Here is an 18568-nt window from a genome sequence, read left to right on the forward strand (position 1 = left end):
TGCAGTGAAGAGCTTGTGTAATTTGAATTGGCTGGCCTGATTCTTTTACGGTGTTGTTCTTATTTCATTTGGTATATGTCAAGTATGGAAAAATGACCTAGAAGGCCACACATCTTGAATGAATCAAAACGTCCTATCATAAATATGCTTTACATTAATTTGAAGTAGGACATTAGCGTAGGAAACGGTCACAAAGCTGGGTTCTTTCATTCTACGTAGCGGAAGAAATTATTCTTTGAAGAAGTTCTGAGGCAATGTGAAATACCATGGGAGTGTGATCAGGCTGAGGCTTCACAGAGATGTAAATAGATACAGATAGAGACACACACACACACGTATATATCTGAAACCTTCGTATAAAAAAATATATATGTAAAAAACATTATCTTGTAGAAATGGAAAAGCTAGAGCAGAGGGCAAGCAGAGTGAAACGGGGATTTGAGAATATCCGTGTATTCAAAAGGTGAGAGCCAGACAGGTCTGCAGTCTTTGGAAAGAGATTAAGAGGAGCCTTCTTTTAATGGCCAGGATTGATTCTGCAAGGCTGTTTGAGCTCGTGTCAAGCGCGACGCAAGGGGGCAAGAACTTAAGCTGGAGGAGAGGCCAAGCACCGCAGGAACACAGGTGGAATCTGAATAGCGATAAAACAGACATTTTTTTAATACATGACATGCAAAACTCAGTTTGGATTATTAGCAAGCGTTTGGCTGGGTAAGGGTTTTTAGAGTTCATTCCTTAATGCAATTCATTTTTGCTGGCTACCTTCGAACTTTGGAAGAATAATGTTTAGTTGATACCGGCGAGCTGCACCACCAAACTTTTAGCACCCAAAATTAAAAGCTCAATTTAAAATCAGAACTAGATCAGAAGCCCATGGAGGCAGAAGCTTGGCTGTGAAAAGGGGCTTTGATGTCCGTAATGTCTATTGTTTAATGTCTGGTTTTTGCTTTTAAATGCCAATGCACAGCATGGAGGCCTGGCCCTCCCATTGTGCAACAGAGGGTGCTTTGGGTGGTAGGGGGAAAAAAAGGAGAAATCTTCCATCCTGCGAGCACAAAGTTGACAGGTACGAAGGCTTTTGGAGATCTTTTTTAAGAAATTGTGCAGTAAAGTGTGCAAATCCGAAGTAAGCGTGCTGTGCGTGCATGTGTGCAAGGGAAAGTTAGCAGTCAGTCAGGTTTTATCTCTTAATGAATAGAGACTGCTGAAGTAAGGGTTAGGTAATTGAGTTTATAATTAATTAGCCATAACCCTCATCAGATAAAGCAGTTGTCGAGATTTTTTTTTTTTATCTCCTTTCTCTCCCCAGGGCCTGCCCTTCTTTGTCCTTGCAGTGACAGCCAGCACTTATCTTAGGCCTTCTCCAGGTCCGTGCCCATCAACCCCTCCTCCCTTGGGCTGATTTTTGGTGGTCAGCCGAGACCCTTATTGTCCTGTAAGGCTCACAATCAGCCTAGCTGTCGGGTGCTGGGATGATGAATTAGCGGTAGGAGTTAACATGTAGGTGAACTCCAGATTGGACTCCCGATAGCTGGCAGAGCGGCTTCTGTGTGTTAGTCACTCTCCCCGGCGCTGATACGCCACTGACACTTTGCAACAAAGAGGTTAAAAAGGTAGATTTAGTAAAAGAAATGGTGCATTTCTCCAGAAAGTTAGGATGCTTACAAAGAACCCTTAATTTCTTCTGCTGTGCAATTCACCTCAACAATACCGAGAAAATAAATTAGATTTTGCACTGTTTCTTTTGGTGACCTTATCTCCCTTATATTGTGGGTTGAACTAGTTTGCTTGCAGTAGGGGTAGAAACTTTAGACACGTATCTTAAAAGCATCAAGATTGTAAAAGGTGTCTGGTCTCTCTGCCTGTTGAGCTAGATTAAGGGGATTCGGACATCGAATCTATCCTCTGTCAAAGCACTATCCTTTTACAGATACGTTGGGGGAAAAGGAGCTTTCTTGCTGTGTTTTTACTAAGCTTGTGGCATTGAGCTGTTTTTATAGATGGGTTTACCTGCTGGAGGAGAAAAAATGTTCAGAAACAAGTCGTGGGTTTTCTCTTCATCTGGAGTTTTTTAATTAGAGATGAAGACTCCCGTGTCGTACAATATTGACTTCAGGCTTCGGATGAGCACAGTTTCTCCTTACTCTGAGCGGCAGCACTAGAAAATGTAACTAAGTCTCTTGATGCCAGAAAGGCTTGATTCTTTTTGAAAATACATAAAGCGTTATTCTTTTGTGGTCTCCTTAATTTCCAAGTAGATAGGTAAAGCTTTCCCTTTTCCTTGTCCTTTCAGCAGCAATACGCGGTTTTAGTTTGACTTCAATTCTTTTTGGACTCAAGCAGCAGAAGCTTCCCTGGGAACACGTATGCCTTTCTAGGATCTTACTGAAAGTTAAATCAGTAATATATTAGTTAACCTCCATTTAAGATGACAGTGTAACTGCATAAAAGATATTACTGGTGGCAGAACAAACCTGTTCCATTTTGGAATAATAGCTTAGCAATTGTCCTAGTGGGTCTTACAACCCTGCAGCTACTGTGCTGTAATGCTTGTGGTTTGTGAAGTTCTTCACTTACACGAGATGTGTACTTTATCCAAGGACGGGAAAGAAAATTTTCAGGTACCTCACTGCTATAACCGATTGATCTAACGGAAGAATAAAAGAAGCAATTCTGTGGCTTATGTTTTGGCAGGAGTTGAGACGGGAAATTCCAATTAGAGCTGCAGAAACTTTTGTGTGTATGCATCCCCTCCACCAAGAGGGCATTAAAATACTGGAGCAAGTATCTAAGAGGGCTGTGAAATCTGTCCTTGGAGATGGCTCCAAGGGTGGGCTGGAGATGGCTCCTCAAAGATTCAGCTGGACAAGGCCCCAAACCTGATCCACACTGGCCTGTCTCTGAGCAGAGGGCTAGGTTGGATGACCTCCAGGGGTCTTCCCAACATGTGGTGTTCTGATTCTATAAACGTAGGTGGTGTTCATGTATTCTAGCGAGCAAAGCCTCGTTTTATACATTGCTGACATTGGCGTTTCTGGAAAACTAGCGAGGTATGTTCGTATTTCAGTGAATTTAGTTTCTCTTAGGACAGTTAAAATAGGAAGAAAAGATCGTTGGAGGATCACTTCTGAGAAGAGTGAAAATCAATGAATCCCTAGTCTAAGGTCCTCTGTTCTCAGTGGCAGTCTTGCTGCATTGCAGGTTCTGCTCACTTCTGATGGGAGTGCTGCTGCTCTTCTGAAGGGCTTCATGGAGGCAATTTGCTGGCATTTTTCACTAATGGACAGATGAGAGGAAAATACAAATGTCCAAGGAAGCCCAAACACAAAGTAGTCTCTGTACATGAGTCTTAATCCCACCCCCCCTCCAAAAAAACAAACAAAAAAAAAAAACCCCAAACCCTGTGTATTCTTAGACCACATGTAGTTTACGGAGACAGAGCTGGCAGTTGGGATATTGAAGTACCTTGGCCAACCTCTCTGGCCTCATTTCACTAATTCTGTGATGATAAAATGAAAACCTTTGTGCTGGTGATGAACAATCATTCCAACTTCTTTAACGCAGCATGGGGAACCTCTTGTAGCATGCATGGGTTTTCCTGCATGTGGCTTCTTGTTGTGGGTCAGAGTGGCTGGGTTTGCATCTTGCAGCTGGAAGTTAAAGGGAGCAAACAGCCACCTTGTCCCTCAGAGAGGCACTTGGTTGTGTTCTATGTGACAGACCAAGCATGAATACCGTGGAAGGAAAGAAGATAACAATCATCTCTACAATGTAAGATCCGTGCCAGAGTTTCTTCTCCCTCCCACAAGACACAGTCCTCTACAAACTTCACCAATGTGGGCCCTTCCTATGGGCTGCGGTTCTCATGAACTGGCCCAGCCTGGGGTCCCTCCCGCAGGCGCAGCCCCCCAGGCCCAAGGGGGTCCCCAGCCCTGCCCCAGCCCGGGTTCCTCTGCCCATGGGCCACCAGCCCTGCCCGGAGCTGCCCCAGCATGGGCTGCCCGTGGGTCACAGCCCCCTGTGGGCACCCCCTGCCCCAGGGGGTCCCTGCTGGGCTGCGGGTGAGGGTCTGCTCCCCTGGGGGCTCCATGGGCTGGGGCCACCATGGCACCCCTGGCACCACGGGCTGCCGGGGAGCCTCTGCCCCGGCACCAGGAACCCCTCCTGCCTGCCCTGGGGGGCTGCAGGGCTGCTGCTCCCACATATTCTCACTCCTCCCTCCAACTGCTATTGCTGTTGCACAGGGTTTTTTCCCTGCTTAAATACGTTGTCCCAGAGGCACTGCCACCATTGCTGATGGGCTCAGCCTTGGCCAGCATTGGGTCCATCTTGGAGCCGGTGGTATTGGCTCTGTCAGACGTGGCAGAAGCTTCTAGCAGCTTCTCACAGTAGCCACCCATGTAGCCCTCCTGCTTCCAAAACCTTGCCAACGCAAACCCAATGTACATAGCCTTTGGTCAAATGGCTAAATTTCTTGGTTCTAGTGTCAACAATAACTTTGTTATTTTGCTGGAGATGTGGGAAATACCAGTTAGATTTGTCACGATGCCAGTACCCAGTTGTCTTGTCCTGGTGCTGTGGCACGTCACTAGTACACTGGCTGGAAAACTGAAGCCGCAGTTCAATGTGGTCTGGTCCGGTGGAATGTCCACAGTCGTGGCGCGTGTCGTTACACCCCTGGAGAGCTATCAGTGAAACCCCAAAGTGCTCTGGTGATTCCAGAGTAAAACTTGGCACTGAAAACAGAAACCCAGGCGGGTGCTGTAACCAAATTTTCTTTGCTGTTTTCAAAGCTGGGGTTTTCCTGGGAGGTATTTTTGCTAATTGCTAATAACAGTGTTGCCATTGTTTTTAAGTGTCTGTGAGTATGGAAGATAGGCAAACGTTTCTGAAAGACTGGGCAAGAGTTATGAATGCAAATAAACATCCTTTTGAGATCGTAAGCCGGCACTGATAGCAGCTAATACTGTGATATTACAGGCAGTGCTGTGGTCCTAGAAGGCTGTGATGTTTTGCATGTAGCAGTCAGTTTTCTGCTTTTCCAGGGTATTGTTTGTTTTTACATCTCTAGGATACGCCATGAGGTCTGTACCATTTTGTTTTGCTTTTTAAACACTCAAATGATGGTACCTTTTTAGAGGATGTTCTCTGGAGAGATGCTCAGGATAGTGATGGAAGCTGTCAAACAGTGAAAGCTTTTAAAAGTGTTTTTGGGTTTTTTTAATAACAAGCTTGATGTGGTAAGAGGAAGGATGGGATGACTGGACTTAAGACTTGCCTCCTTGCAGGTAGGAATTTGAGGGTCTTTGAGGCATTCAGACTTGTGAAGAATCGGTTTAAGGGCAGCGATAAGATAGAAAACCTTCTGGTTTAGGCAGTCTGGATAAAGGTGCAGGGATAACATAAATTACGACACATTTGCAAATCTGTTCTGTTTGTAGGAAACAAGGAGTGTAGGCTTTTTTCCTGGAAGATGTCATTGAAAGAAAGCTGTGATTTCCTGGGCAACATCAGTGCTTTTTTTTCCCCACTCTAGTGATCTCAGGGCAGGGATTGATGGGCCCCTCTTCTTTAACGAGTTTTCTAAATTGATTTCATCATTGCTTTTTGTCACTTTTGTAGAACTAACATGGAAATGACAAAAAAAAAGTCCGGCTGACACACCCGAACACGAGGTATTAAAGTTGGTAGAACCAAGTATCATCAGCAGCCATAATTGACAAATAATACCCCTCATAAATACTGCCAGTCTTTTCAATTAGTTTTCATCTCAAATTCAGGATGCAAAATGATGGCCTGTCAACTGACAATGGATGACAAAAATTAATAAATTGTCTTCTAAATAGTATGGACACTTAAGAAAAATTGGGCAGCCAATTTAGCACAGCATGAACCGGGGGGAACCTTTTGTACTGTTGCCTTGCCACTAATGTTGTCTGGGTCTTTATTAATGGTGCTTGGCTGCTGCTGACAGTTTTGTTGCTACTGGCAACTTTCTTCATTAAAATTAAAGCCAGCGTCAAATCCCATTAGCCGCACTCTGGGTACCTTGCATTTTTATTTATTTTTATTTTTTTTTGTCTTTACAAACACGTTCTTTATCTATAGAAAGTTGGAAAAGGTGGTTAAAAATTAGTCTTTCGTCTTGTCTGTGGCTGATTAGTTAACTAAATAACGGATTATATTTTTTTTGAGGGAGATTGTCTCCAACATCTTATAACATGTCTAGTCTACAGCAAAGTAACTGCACAGAGAAATCCATAAATGATCTTTATAAATTATCTTTTCTGAACATAGTGTTCTTCTGTATCGCCTGCAAGCTAGTTGGTTCTCGGATACTCTCTCATAAAACAGTAATAGTCTCTGGAGGAGCGCAGCTCGCTTGTATGGTGTTCTTCTGTTGCCTCTTCAACTAAAATATTAATGATGTTGCATATATGCTTAAAACTGAGTGATCAACATGTGTGAAAGACTACTTTTGTAGGGAAAATATGCTCTGTGTCTTTACATGATTTTTGGGAGGAGCGAATATCTTTGTTTCTGGCAACATCTTTTGGTTTTCTGCTTTAAATTTGTGGATTGACTCCTTCAGATGCAAGTCTTCCTTTGTAGAAATATGTAGCGCTGGATAACAGCCTTTGCTATACCTGCTGTCTCTATTGAGTACTTTTAAATGTTGAAATGCTGAGTGACCAGTGCATGAAGTTACGTGAGGTATGTCAAAGCAGCCCAGACTCTGTATTAGAGACCACACGTAAAGAGGTGACCCTGACTTAAAGGCTTCACATGGAAAAATCTGAAACTACCAGAAACATCTCTCAGACTTGCTGCCAGAAATGCCTGAAGCAGACCATGGTCTAGCCATGTGCTTCTACTAATGGGGTACTTTTTAGGGAGCATCGCACTTTGCCGCTGCCTTGTACACCAGCTATTTCTAGGGGCAGACATTTCCAAGAGAATTTAGTCACTGCCACCTTCATTACAGCATCTTCTGTTAATTGTACTCCTCTGGCTTTGTGGGCCAGACTGCCCTAGATAGCGTCGTGTAACGTGCCTTTTCCTGACATCGTTTGGGTGTGAGCCGGTGATCCAAAAATGTGTCATCTGCTTCCTGATCCTAGGTGGAAATGCCTTGTGAAATGCAAAGTACAACTTGGGTTTACATCTGTGTGGTGGGTTGGGTTTACATGCTGGCACGTGCTTGGGAGTGGGTAGAGAGGTAGGATGACGTTTCCGTTGACACCTTATTTTTGCTCTTACAGTGATCAATATGTCTTTTGATTCACAAAGTAGGAAGTGAGATGGTTCGTCTCGTGTCCAGGCTTTGAAGCAGCAGCACCGTGAAACTGTGGGTAAACCCAGGCTGAAGTGTAAGGGAGCGCCGATGGGTTCGTTGCAGAAAACCAACAAATGGCACCACATGCTAATATCTTCCGATGCGCTATTTTCCTATCGGTATAAATAGAGCGAGCGCTGTATATGAAACACCATTTAAACGTTCGCTTAAATGGTTATGTTTGGGAATTATTTATATGGTAAGTGAAAAACAATTAACAGTTTAAATGGTCTTTTAAACTGATGCACTTACAGCAATTTTTTGACTAAAATGCGTGCTGCGTGGCTCAAATCTGAATTTCAATTCAGCTGAAATGTAGATTAAGTGACCCTATCGTTCTCAAGAATGGATACTTTATAGAAAGAAAATAAACTGGTGACATTGAATTAGCATCCGTCTATTAAATCCTAGTCGCGCCTTAGCTTTTCTGCTAAATCTTCTTGGTTTAAAAAATAAAAGAAAAAAGGTGTCAGTAGTTAATTGTTGACTGAAGCTTAATATCTGTTGAAGCAAATGAGCCATGAAATATACTACATAGGAAGTATTGTTTCTGGAGTGATTTTAACATTAAAACAATATAACAATTTTTAATTTGCTGACACAACATGCAGAATCCTTTATTTTGCAGTTGCACTGATTAATGCTAAGCTTAGTAAGTGGGGGAGAGGAGGAGTGTACGCTGTATATAAGGCAAAGCAGGCCCAGACAAAACAAAACTAGCCTTTTTTTTCTCGGAAGTACTGTTTGGAGCAATACTAAATAAATTTTGGGTTGTCTCTGGTTATTATTTCAGGAATCCTAATAATAATGTGGAGGTACCTTGTGGAATCTTCAAATATATAGTATAGGTTAAGCAAGTGAAGAGGTTTCAGCAACGTTGAAAACAAGTTTGTGCTGAAGAGAGGTGCCATCCTCCTCCTCCTCTGACCTTGCTGGTGCTGTGGGTTGCTGCTGGAACTGGGGAGGTTCTTTTCCTCTCGACGAGATGTTGAGTTGGTCTTTGATGAAAGGTGAAAACCCACAGACCCTTGTTTTCTGTCTGCTGATCAGCAGAAGTCATCTAAGGTAGTCTACGTCTGGTTTTGTTGTGGGAAATTTTATAGCCAGTCAAATGCATTTCTTCTTTCAAAGCACCCAATAGTGTGAGTCAAGTCCTTGACCAGCGCTAGAAGATTTTTGGGTGAATTAGCTACGTATTTTTATATATTTCAAACTGAAGCCAGAATGATTTTGATTTCAGATGATGAAGTACAGGTAGATTGATCAGCACAATTTGCTTGCAAGAGGAAAAAAAAAAAAGACAAATGTGTGTTTACTGAAAAGGATTATTTAAAAAGATGCCTCTCTGCTGTCCCTGGTAGATAAATCATCAGGTTTATAAACAGTCTGTTTAGCTCGGTGTCTACTCAGATGTCAGGCAAGTAGCGAAGGGATGTGGTCATAACTGTCACTTTATACCGTTGCCTGTTTGTGTCTGGGCATGTTCTACATTTATCTCGATGTTTTCGTCACGTTTAAGGTGAAATGGAGAGCACAAGCCCTTCAGTGCGTTGGCTCAGATGTAGGCTGTAGTTGGCAGTTCGTCATGCCCAGGATGGGCTCTGGTCTTCAGAGTGTACATTACATCCCAGGTGTCACAAGATGGTGGCTTTGCTCTTCCTCCTGTCCTCTTGGAACAGCATGTGGCCTCTGTGTAACCAGCTTGGACACCATCTTGGCATGGAGTAGGGTAGTGTCTACAGTTTTTGTCGCTTCGCAAAACATAAAATACTGTACCAGAGAGTCTGTTCTAAGGAAAACAAAGCGTATGTTTGTTACAACTATGTTAAAATGTCCTTTCCAAAGCAATCCTTGTTGTAACGATCGCGTAATACAAGAAATATGGTTATGACGAAATGGGCTTTCTCATTTTCTGCAGCTTTTTTAAAGAATACGAAACATGATTTTATGAACTTCAGGGAACAGTATCTAGTTTAAACCCAGTTCTTTCATGTTTGAGTCAGCCATTGTAATGGGTAACCCTTTTTAGCCCGTTAACATCACCTTCTGTTAACTTGCAGAGCTGCAGGTATGTGAATGCCTTTGGTGAGGTATAAAGCATTTCTAAACACATTTCTTGAGACAGACATAGCACTTGTGCTTGGTTCAGAGAGAGATCACGACTGCTGCTTCTTGACTGTGGAACTTTTGGGCAGTTGGCATGCAGGGACATGGACACGTCTTCCCTCAAAATCCATCTGTGTGTAGCACTTGGTGCCAGGCCAGCCAGATAACGTGCCTGGTGCGCACGGTCCTTTCACTCGCTGAATTTGAGAGTTATGGGTACGTTTTGTGATGTTTCAGTAGCTGAAGCAGCTCTGTGTCTGGAAGATGCTAATTCAATATGTACAATTTCACTTAGCAGGTAAGGTGAGTCGGTTAAAGGGACTGTAGGAATGTTTTCTAATTAGGTTCCTTATTATTTTTTCTGCTATAATGATGAGAGGGTACTAGTTGCCCAACATACGTTAACTGCATCTCTGAAGGATTGTCATCTTCATTTCTATTCCTGTGAGTGAATAGGACATCTCGGGTATATAAACAGTAGGACAAGTCAGGGCATGCAATTACTGCTTCTGTATGTGTGTGTGCCTACACACAGGTATTTATTTATGTATTTATTTATTTATTTGTTCTTGGTCTTAGGAGAGATCTGAGGAAAGGGAAGGGGGTGGGTGGAAGGAAGAGTGCTGGAGCATCTTTGCAGTGTTCAACCAGTTCGGTGTGTCCTGTGAGGCTGGTCACATCGCGAAGCGGTTCAGGGATTGTTGCTACCTATCCAGCGAGAATATGTAGTGGGGTGATTGATGCTGACGATCCTGCGGCCAGAGGACAAGATGTAGAAGTAAAGAAAGATGAGGCAATTGGGAAATACTGTTAACCAGAATAACAAAGAAGGCACCCTTCTACCATAGAAGAATAAAAAAAGATATTTCTTGTCTTACACATACAAAAGTTTAAAGACCAGCGATACAACTGTTCAGCAGAATTATTTTTTAATGCAGGACACTCCTTTTGATTAAAAAATAATAATAAAAAAAATTTAAAATCCCATTATGGTGCAGAGTTTCTGAGGGTTGTTCATGAAGACCTTTTTAGTCCCAAAATTTCACAACATGAAGTGTGAATCCTTTCTGCACAATAATACGGAACACAGTATTTTATTTTTTTAAAAAAAGGAACACGCACACTTTTTTTTTTCCTGATAGTGTTCTTGGTTTTGTTATTCAGTAGATGCTGTATTAAATTGGATTTTGTGTCCATCATTATTAAAATGTGAAGTGTGTCGGTCACAAAGCATACATTTCAGGGCAGTTAGCTGAATAATTCTTTTCTTTATTATCCCAAATTACTGCTGAGCTCTGGAGAGGTGAGCAGTTTAGCCAATTATTGCCATTTGAGCTGGATTTGTGGGTGATTAGCTCCTGGTCGAATTCAGTCCTGGCAAGGGCTTTGAAGCCTTCGCTTGTGTGATTTTCACAGCAGTGAGGTAGGAATAGACGCGGCTAATGACAGGAAGGTCGCGTGGGTTATGTGACCTGTGAGGGGGGGGCTCGGGTTTAGCAAATAGGGCATCCACAATAACAAGTGTGTCACTAACCCCGCCATGCATAATCGGAGTTTTATAGGATTGTTGGAGATGCTGACAGCTCAATTAAAGTGTAACCCTTTGTACCATACACCCTGGCAGAATGACAGAAATATTACCAACAAAAAAGGGAGGGGGCCACAAGGGAACTGGTTAAAGATCCAGTATTCTTTTTCTTTCCCCCCTTCATCGGAGCCTGCACAGAACAAGCTGCAAAAAGCATCCATTTGTGAAATAATAGGTTGTCCGGGGGAGGGGTATGGTGCCAAACATGGCTACAAAAAAAAAAAAAAAAAAAGCTGCTCTTAAGTGGTCTTCCTGATGTTTCTATGGAAACACTATAGTATCAGGAAAGAAAGTTAAAATTGGGTTTTAAGCTTTTCATGGCTTTTCTCCCATGAACACCCACCCCCCCACCCCCAAATCCCTTCCTTATATAAAATATGATAAAGAGAATTTCAGGGAACGGAGCACTACTGTAACAAAAGCTGTAATGTCTACGCAGAAGTAGTGATGTCTACATGATGATTCCTATTTTTATATCGCACCCCACACACAATGCCTAGTTTGTTTCTTAAGGGAAATAAACGTTTTGTTACTTTTTTCATGCCTGACCCTACTGCCACTTCCACTGCCGTGGATGTTTCCACTCTTAGAGCCTTTTCCAAATAAACCATGCCACGGCGTCATGTTTGCTTGCACCGAACCAGGTTCCCAACCTTGTTTTTCCTTTTAATTTTAGTCTAAGTAGCAAGTGTTTCACCAAGCTGATTGGCGTGGATGCTAACTTCGTTTGTGGCCGGCATAGTTAAAGCGCAGGGCATGATGCTGGAGCCGCAGCAAGAGGTAAGAGTTCAAACGGAGCCGATCGCTGCCGGCTCCTCTGCTGCTGACTTAGACCCCTTGGCATCAGCCGTCTGGTTTCTCTGACACTAAGATAATGATTTGCATCGCAGTGCATTTCACATTAGCACTGACGATGGTGTCAGGGAAACCACAACTGCCAATGCCAAGGGGTTAATAAACCAACTACTTGAGATTATTAAGGACTGTGATGATTTTATATTTTTTTAACAGTCCAGGGTAAGTGGAACAAACCTCGGAAGGCAACCGAGCAGAAGCTACTGTAAGGCAGAAAAATATTGTGACTTGCTGGGTGCTGTGCCTCATTCAGAGTGGTAGACTGGGTTTAGAGCGAGAGATGTGCTGTCCTTTTAAATACGTAATTGCATTTTGTAACACACTTCAATATTAAACTCTGTAGAAAGGACATATAGGTAACTGTAGAGTATGCAACGTGCTATTGATTTTATGAAGTCTAATTTTAGAAATAATCATAAACTAGGGCTAACAGAAGAGCGCCCCTTTCACAAAGCTGTCAATTGAAGGAGAACTCAAGAAGTCTCCTACTTTGCTGAGCGTCTCTGGCCTTCAGCTGTGGGTACCACGTTGCCTTTTGATGTGCCTGTTTTGGGGATCCAGAGTATTATCCTGGCTGTTGTGCAGATGGCTGCAGCTTTGAACTTGGGATGCTGTACCAGAGCGATGTGTTTATTGCTCCGTCTGGATACTGCAGCAGGGCTGGGTCTTTAGCTTTCCATTCAGATCCTTCTTCGGGCACCAGGATGACTGCTCTTGCATGATCATATTTTTGCCCTTTAAGAAAGTTGACCGTTAGGTGGGTGAAGGTGAACGTGCCAGGTGATGTTGGCTTGCTGCTCTCTACTCCCCAGTTGCGGTGCAGTTGCCTCTTCTCGACCACATTGTGCTTGTTAGTAGGTTCCTATGCTCAGCAATATCTTTGAGGAATCCTTGTCCATGCAATGTTGGATGTACATGGCATACCTTTTAAAAAAAACCTGCAGCTGTAAGCTGGGGAGTTGTGAAATTTTCCCCTAAAATTATTTGCTGCGTATCAGAGGAACTTTTATACTACCCACAGTTGGCAGAAATGGTCAAAATCCGGAGGCTGAACGGTTGGAACCATATTAAAAATAAAAATGCAGCAACAGTGAGCACTAAGTTTGTTCTTCCCATTTACCATGTCTTTAGTGCTGAGGTTCCTTGCAGGGATTTGGTAGCCTTTCTTCCTTGGAGGTGGCAACCTTCATTGCTGGGTGCTACAACGAACTGGAAGACTTGTTTAACCAGCACTGGGTTGTTGGGGTTTTTTGTAAATCTGATGGTTTTTTACTAGCTTGTGTGCAGAGAGCTTGGAAAATAATGGGTTGCAGGTTGATTGTCCTTCAAGTTTCAGCAAAGCGGTTATCTTTTGCTCCAAGTCAGATCTTAGATCCTCTCTTTGTCTCCAGATGGAAACAGTGGCTGGTCAGCCTCAGCATTAGGTGGCTGTGTGTGGTGGGATTACCTGCAGCGCTGAGTTTTATTTGGTTTAGGGAGCGTTAGAAGAGAATTGGGTTCAGTGTTCCAATTGCATTGTCTCATAAAGCTGGCATATAACATAAATTTGCGTAGTTTCTTCAATGGAGAAGCGTCTTTGAATCTGTAGCAAAACTCTGTTGCTGCTGTAGTGCCACTTTTTAAGGAAGGGGGGGGGGGGGTGTCTCATGTGTGTGGCTGCAGTAAGAATATATGGGGTCCTTCAGGGGTTTTTTTGCAACGTTATTGTTGGATACTGAAGTCTGAGGACATTTGAGGTGTCCCGGTTTCAGATCTCTTTAGAGGCACTCCACTTTCTCGTAGCCTTTGCTTGGTGGTTCAGGTCGTCCCCAGTTGTGCCCTGTAAGAGCTGTTTACTACAGGTTTCCAACTGTAAAACTTAAACAGCTTCATAGCTGATTGACCAAAAGACCAAGCAGCATTCCCTTAAATTCCTGGAAAAAAAGGCTTTAGTTTGGGAAATGAAGAAAACAGGTTTGTATGGAAGGATTCCAAATACATTGGGCATCTTCAGCATTTTATTCCTGGGAGGATTAGTTGCATTCTCCGGTGTCTGCTCAAATTAATTGTTGAAGAGAGCGCAGTGACTACCATAAGCTTCCTATAGCAAGCAGGCATTGTTTGTAGGGAAATAGTTTGAGCTGGTGCCTGCCGTATCTGGAAGAATGGACTTTAAGACTAGAAACCTGTTACAGTTAAATATTCCAGAAGCAAAAAATATCAGTTAAGAATTAATCTCTTGCTTGTTATTAGGACAAGCTAGACTAGTCCCAGTGCTGCTGGCCAGACTGCCCTACCTAGAGTTGGCTAGTCATGCAAACCTGTGGGATTTACCGGTGTTTGTTCACTGTGCTAATAGGTTTCAAGGAAGCGGATGTTTTATTGACCAAAATTTGTATGTAACAGTTAGTTTGTGATCTTGAATATGAATGGTTGCTTTTGCAGTTATTTGAAGGTGGATGTTTCTGGCAAGCACAAGTTGTTCTTTTGTGAACAGGATGCAAATGAGAGTTGCAGAAAAATCATCGCACTGCTAGCTGCTAATCATAGTTGTGAGAACTAAAGAAAATTAAGAATTTATGCTGTTAATGATTAAGTGCAAGATTACATATTTCATTCTGTCAAAACAGTGCCAGGGTAACAGTATTGAGGGTGGGGGGTGAATAGGGGGGAAGCTTGTGTGATGCCAGTACGTCAGCTGTGGCAGTGCTGTAAACTTCTGAAAGAAAATAGAAAGAAAAGTACCATTTTTTCCTTTTCCAGAAGGTCCAGCCTTGGCTATGCTGACTTTGAGGGCTCTAACGTTTTTACTTGGCATGCCAAGAAAAGTCAAATGTACCAAATAATTAAACCAAACGAAGAAAAAAAACCCAAACAAAAACTAAGAAAAAACCTGAAGTGCTACAGTTAGAGCAAAAGCAGTAAGAAGTGCGGTCAGTTAATCTGCAATCACTGGTATTGCCCTGTTTGTGAAACGCTTTGTATCTGATAGCCCCTGGAAAATCCAAAAATACATGGGACAGTGAGAAAATTAAAATGGAGCACAACAGGGCATGCAAACTATGTTGTTCCACACGCTGTGTTAAATCTGTGGGCCAGGCAGTGGCTGTAGACACCTCTTGATGATCAGTGTGTGCGTTTTGGTGACACTTATTTGTGGGAAGTTTGTAAGTCTGTTCTACCATCTGTCTGGCCTGTCTGAAGAATGAGGGCGGCTCACCTACCAGCATCTTCGATGCAGTATTCAAGAACTTCAAGAGGTCACTTTTTTAAATGCTGATCATTTGCTGCTTAAAACCTGAAATATTTCCTTTAAAAAAGCCTTGTAATTGTTTCACCATTTGTCTTCATTTGTTGTTTAAGCAAGCAAGGTTTGTAACTCACGGGAAGGTAATCTGGAGCAGCAAGATTTAGCCGCTTACTGCGTATTCAGATGAACTGTGTATGTTGTGCATAGTGGTCCCTTGACGAGTGTTGGGTGGTTTTCTTTTTTTTTTTTACCTGAAGTCCAATCAATCCTACACTGGCGGCTTTTCATTAGCTGCTCCTGCTCTCATGGTAATGATCGGGATGCGGAGCCTGATGGCAGTCTAACTTCTCCTGGTGCCCTGAAGCTCAACAGCGTAAGCTGATTGACTCAGTTAGGGCCCCAGTCTCTAACAGCAAATGCAATCAATAAATCTTTGTTGGTAAATAATTGCTATTGAACAGAGTTTTAATATAAATTTATGAGTGGTGTTTTATCACAGCTTGAGGCTACAGCAAGCCACTGAGTGATGGATTTCAGATAACACTTACATTCATTACATTAACTTTGTAAGTTATTTAAAGCTTGTACACTTAACATTGCTTTTGGCTTGCAATGACCTCCTGGGACTAGACGTAGCATACACATTACTAATAAAGAGCTTGCAGTACGTACAGACGGTTCCTCTGTTTGCTTTGTACGGTGACGCAGTTCCTGGAGCAAAACCCAAGAAGTGAAGTTCGTGCACTCCGGTTGAAGTCTTTTTCCTGTGGCTCATTAAAAGTACAAGCCAGCAGAGTCTGGTAGGAGAAGCGTTCCTGTGCTAGATGCAGAATTGCCATTTTCGAAGGAAAGTGGTAAAAAATTTAATTTGAAGTGTGAAATGCTTCTCAGTTTGTGAGGAAATCGGAGGTGTTACATTCTTAGTGTTGAATCTGGAGGCTTTGGATCAGCTACACCAGACTGCAGGGCTAAAGTTGTAGATGGAAGGCTGTAACAAATTGAAGATTTCGTATAAATTAGGAAAGTTAATGTTTATCTGATCAATAGTAATTTGAGGCAGAGGTTATTGTGACAAAAAAAAAAACCCAAACAAACAACCAAAACAAAAAAAAAAAAAAAAAAGAGAGAGAGAGAAATCAGTGTTTTGAAGTAGGAGATGGTTTAGAGTCTTAGAGACTTAGATTTACTTGGAGACTAAATGTGATTTTTCTGATGTGCTGTGTATGCGCAGGGCCCTGTTTGGCTGTGACTGGAGACGCGGCCAAGCTACCTCCAAATTGTCTCGGAGGTACCAAAGGTCAGCGGCAGCCCGTGTATCTCACTTCCTCAGCAGAGTATCTGATGTGACTTAAATGTAGACGTAACGTGACTGCAGTGAAGGGCTTTTTCTTGTTTCTTTAAGTAATGTTTCTTGTCAGATCAGGGCCATTTTATTTTTTTTTAAAATAAGTTTAGTTAATGTTTAGTTAAGGGCATTTATTACCGGTTTGAACTCCGGTATTAAGAGCATTTCTCCAGACCATTCTATAAAATTACCACAGACAAAGTGGTGGTCTCTGGCCTTGAGGAAAAAAAAGTGTGGTTTATATGGGCTTGTCTGCTTCGTAATGCTTTAAGTTAGCTCCTTGTATTCAGAGCAGTTTCCTCTGCAGGTACTAGAAGATATTTTTAATCCTCACATAATTAGAAAAAATGTATTTTTTTTGCCAAGGTAGTGCCTAAAGAAAATTGAATGGGAAGTCTAGTTTGTTAGTAAGGCACTAATAGGTGCATCATCCGTGTTTATGTTGAGGTATTGTGGGGTTGTTTTTACATGAAAGCACAGAATTCCACTTTAAAAGCAAGGTGAAACCTCATTTTGCATAACTTTCTTCACTTAGATCCAAAACTAGAATTTGATAATTCACACCTAGATAGTAGCAATACTTCTATATATTAAAATTCACAAAAGTGGTAGACTTTTACGGCTTACTGAGTTTATAATTGGCATTAATTGAGTAATGACATGTTTTCTGTATAGCAAAGGGATAGTTAAAAAGGTGCGAAATACATGGATTTTACTTTCTTTAAAACCTCAAAAAAAAAAAAAAAAAAAAGCAAGGGGGTTGGGGGAGGGGGAATCACCATTGTGATCCTTACAGCTTTTTCCCCATTAAAAGGTCTGGAGAACAAACCCGTGCAGGGAAACGGTAATTTTTGATCCCCACAGCACAGCAATAACTAGAATTGGGTCCCCCTAAGCAGGAGCAAACGTGCTGCAGGTGAGGTATGAAAGATTGGAAAGGTGAAGCGACAGATCACCTACTATAGACAAACATACAAGTCAAAGGCAGAAATAAGCTTTCATTTTTTAATAGAAGAAAACAACGTCTCTAACCACTAGAAGACGATAATTGGGATGTGTGACTCGCGCTCACAGAACCTTTTGTAAGAAAGCGTTTCAGAAACCCTGTTCGCTCTTGTAAAAGTTTGAGTCGTAGCAAGGAACGGCACACACACAAAAAAAGAAATCTGACCCCCAGACAGTCAGAAAGTTCGGAGTTTGTACCACTGTGTAATTCAGTCACCCAACACAAGCTTTTCTTTAAGGTCCCATCCACAGATTGCTTTGAGTTGTGAAGGGGTTTTCTCTGAAGTTTTATTCAAAGTGTGTGGCCAGGAACAGGCAGTTGTGAACTTGGGATCACCTTGGAGCCTGCAGAAGGAGAGAGCCATTAGCTCATACGGGTTGTGGCGAGGGACGTCAGCTGGAAGTTGTGACATCTGGAATTTGCCTGGCTCTGGAGGACTTGTTCTGCAAACTGCCCCTTGTCCTCTCGTGGCTTTGGGGTTGGGGCTGCAGAGAGATCGCTTTGTAAAGGTGCGTGAACGGGAATTAATGGGAAAACAGGTAGCATAACTTCCTCTCACAGTTGTAACCCACTTCAACAAATACAGCTCTGTGGGAGCTGGAAGCACCATGCTTGATAGTACGTCTTTCTGTGCTCTGTTTTCCCACGTTTGTCACTTTCATGGAAAATGAAAATGGAAGAACTCATGGGGATTAGAAAACTGAAGTTTTGCTTCCTGGTTATGATTTAATGAAATGAATGTAAGTGTCCACTTCTGTTGGAACTTGACCTGTGGAACTAGTGAGTCCCTGTGGTAGGTGCTACACGTAGTGCCTCCACCGGGACATTTCAGGAAGACTTTCAATAACCAAAGTACTGTACGAATTTATTAGGAACTGCCTTCTGACTTCGTTTCGGAAATAAAAATTTCCTAGGGAAGTGTATTTCTAAAGCATGGCTTGATTTACCACTTCAGCGTGCTACAGCATGTTCTATTTTGCTTTTCTAAGTGACTTTCTATTTTTAAGCTTAGAACAGGTTAATCCGCAGTAGTAGTCCTTGTCCATTTGAACACAATGATGACTTTTTATCTCAACTGTTGCTTGTTAGCATTCATCGCTGAT

The 18568-nt window shown here is 42.4% G+C and overlaps 1 protein-coding gene across 13 annotated transcripts in view; it reads left to right on the forward strand.

The window, feature by feature from the left end:
• The window catches only part of AGAP1 (ArfGAP with GTPase domain, ankyrin repeat and PH domain 1), a 382459-nt gene that overhangs the window by 222870 nt on the left and 141021 nt on the right, over positions 1-18568 (forward strand). The window lies entirely within an intron of this gene.

Source organism: Falco peregrinus, chromosome 8, assembly GCF_023634155.1.
Source record: "Falco peregrinus isolate bFalPer1 chromosome 8, bFalPer1.pri, whole genome shotgun sequence".
In the NCBI taxonomy this organism is placed as follows: domain Eukaryota; kingdom Metazoa; phylum Chordata; class Aves; order Falconiformes; family Falconidae; genus Falco; species Falco peregrinus.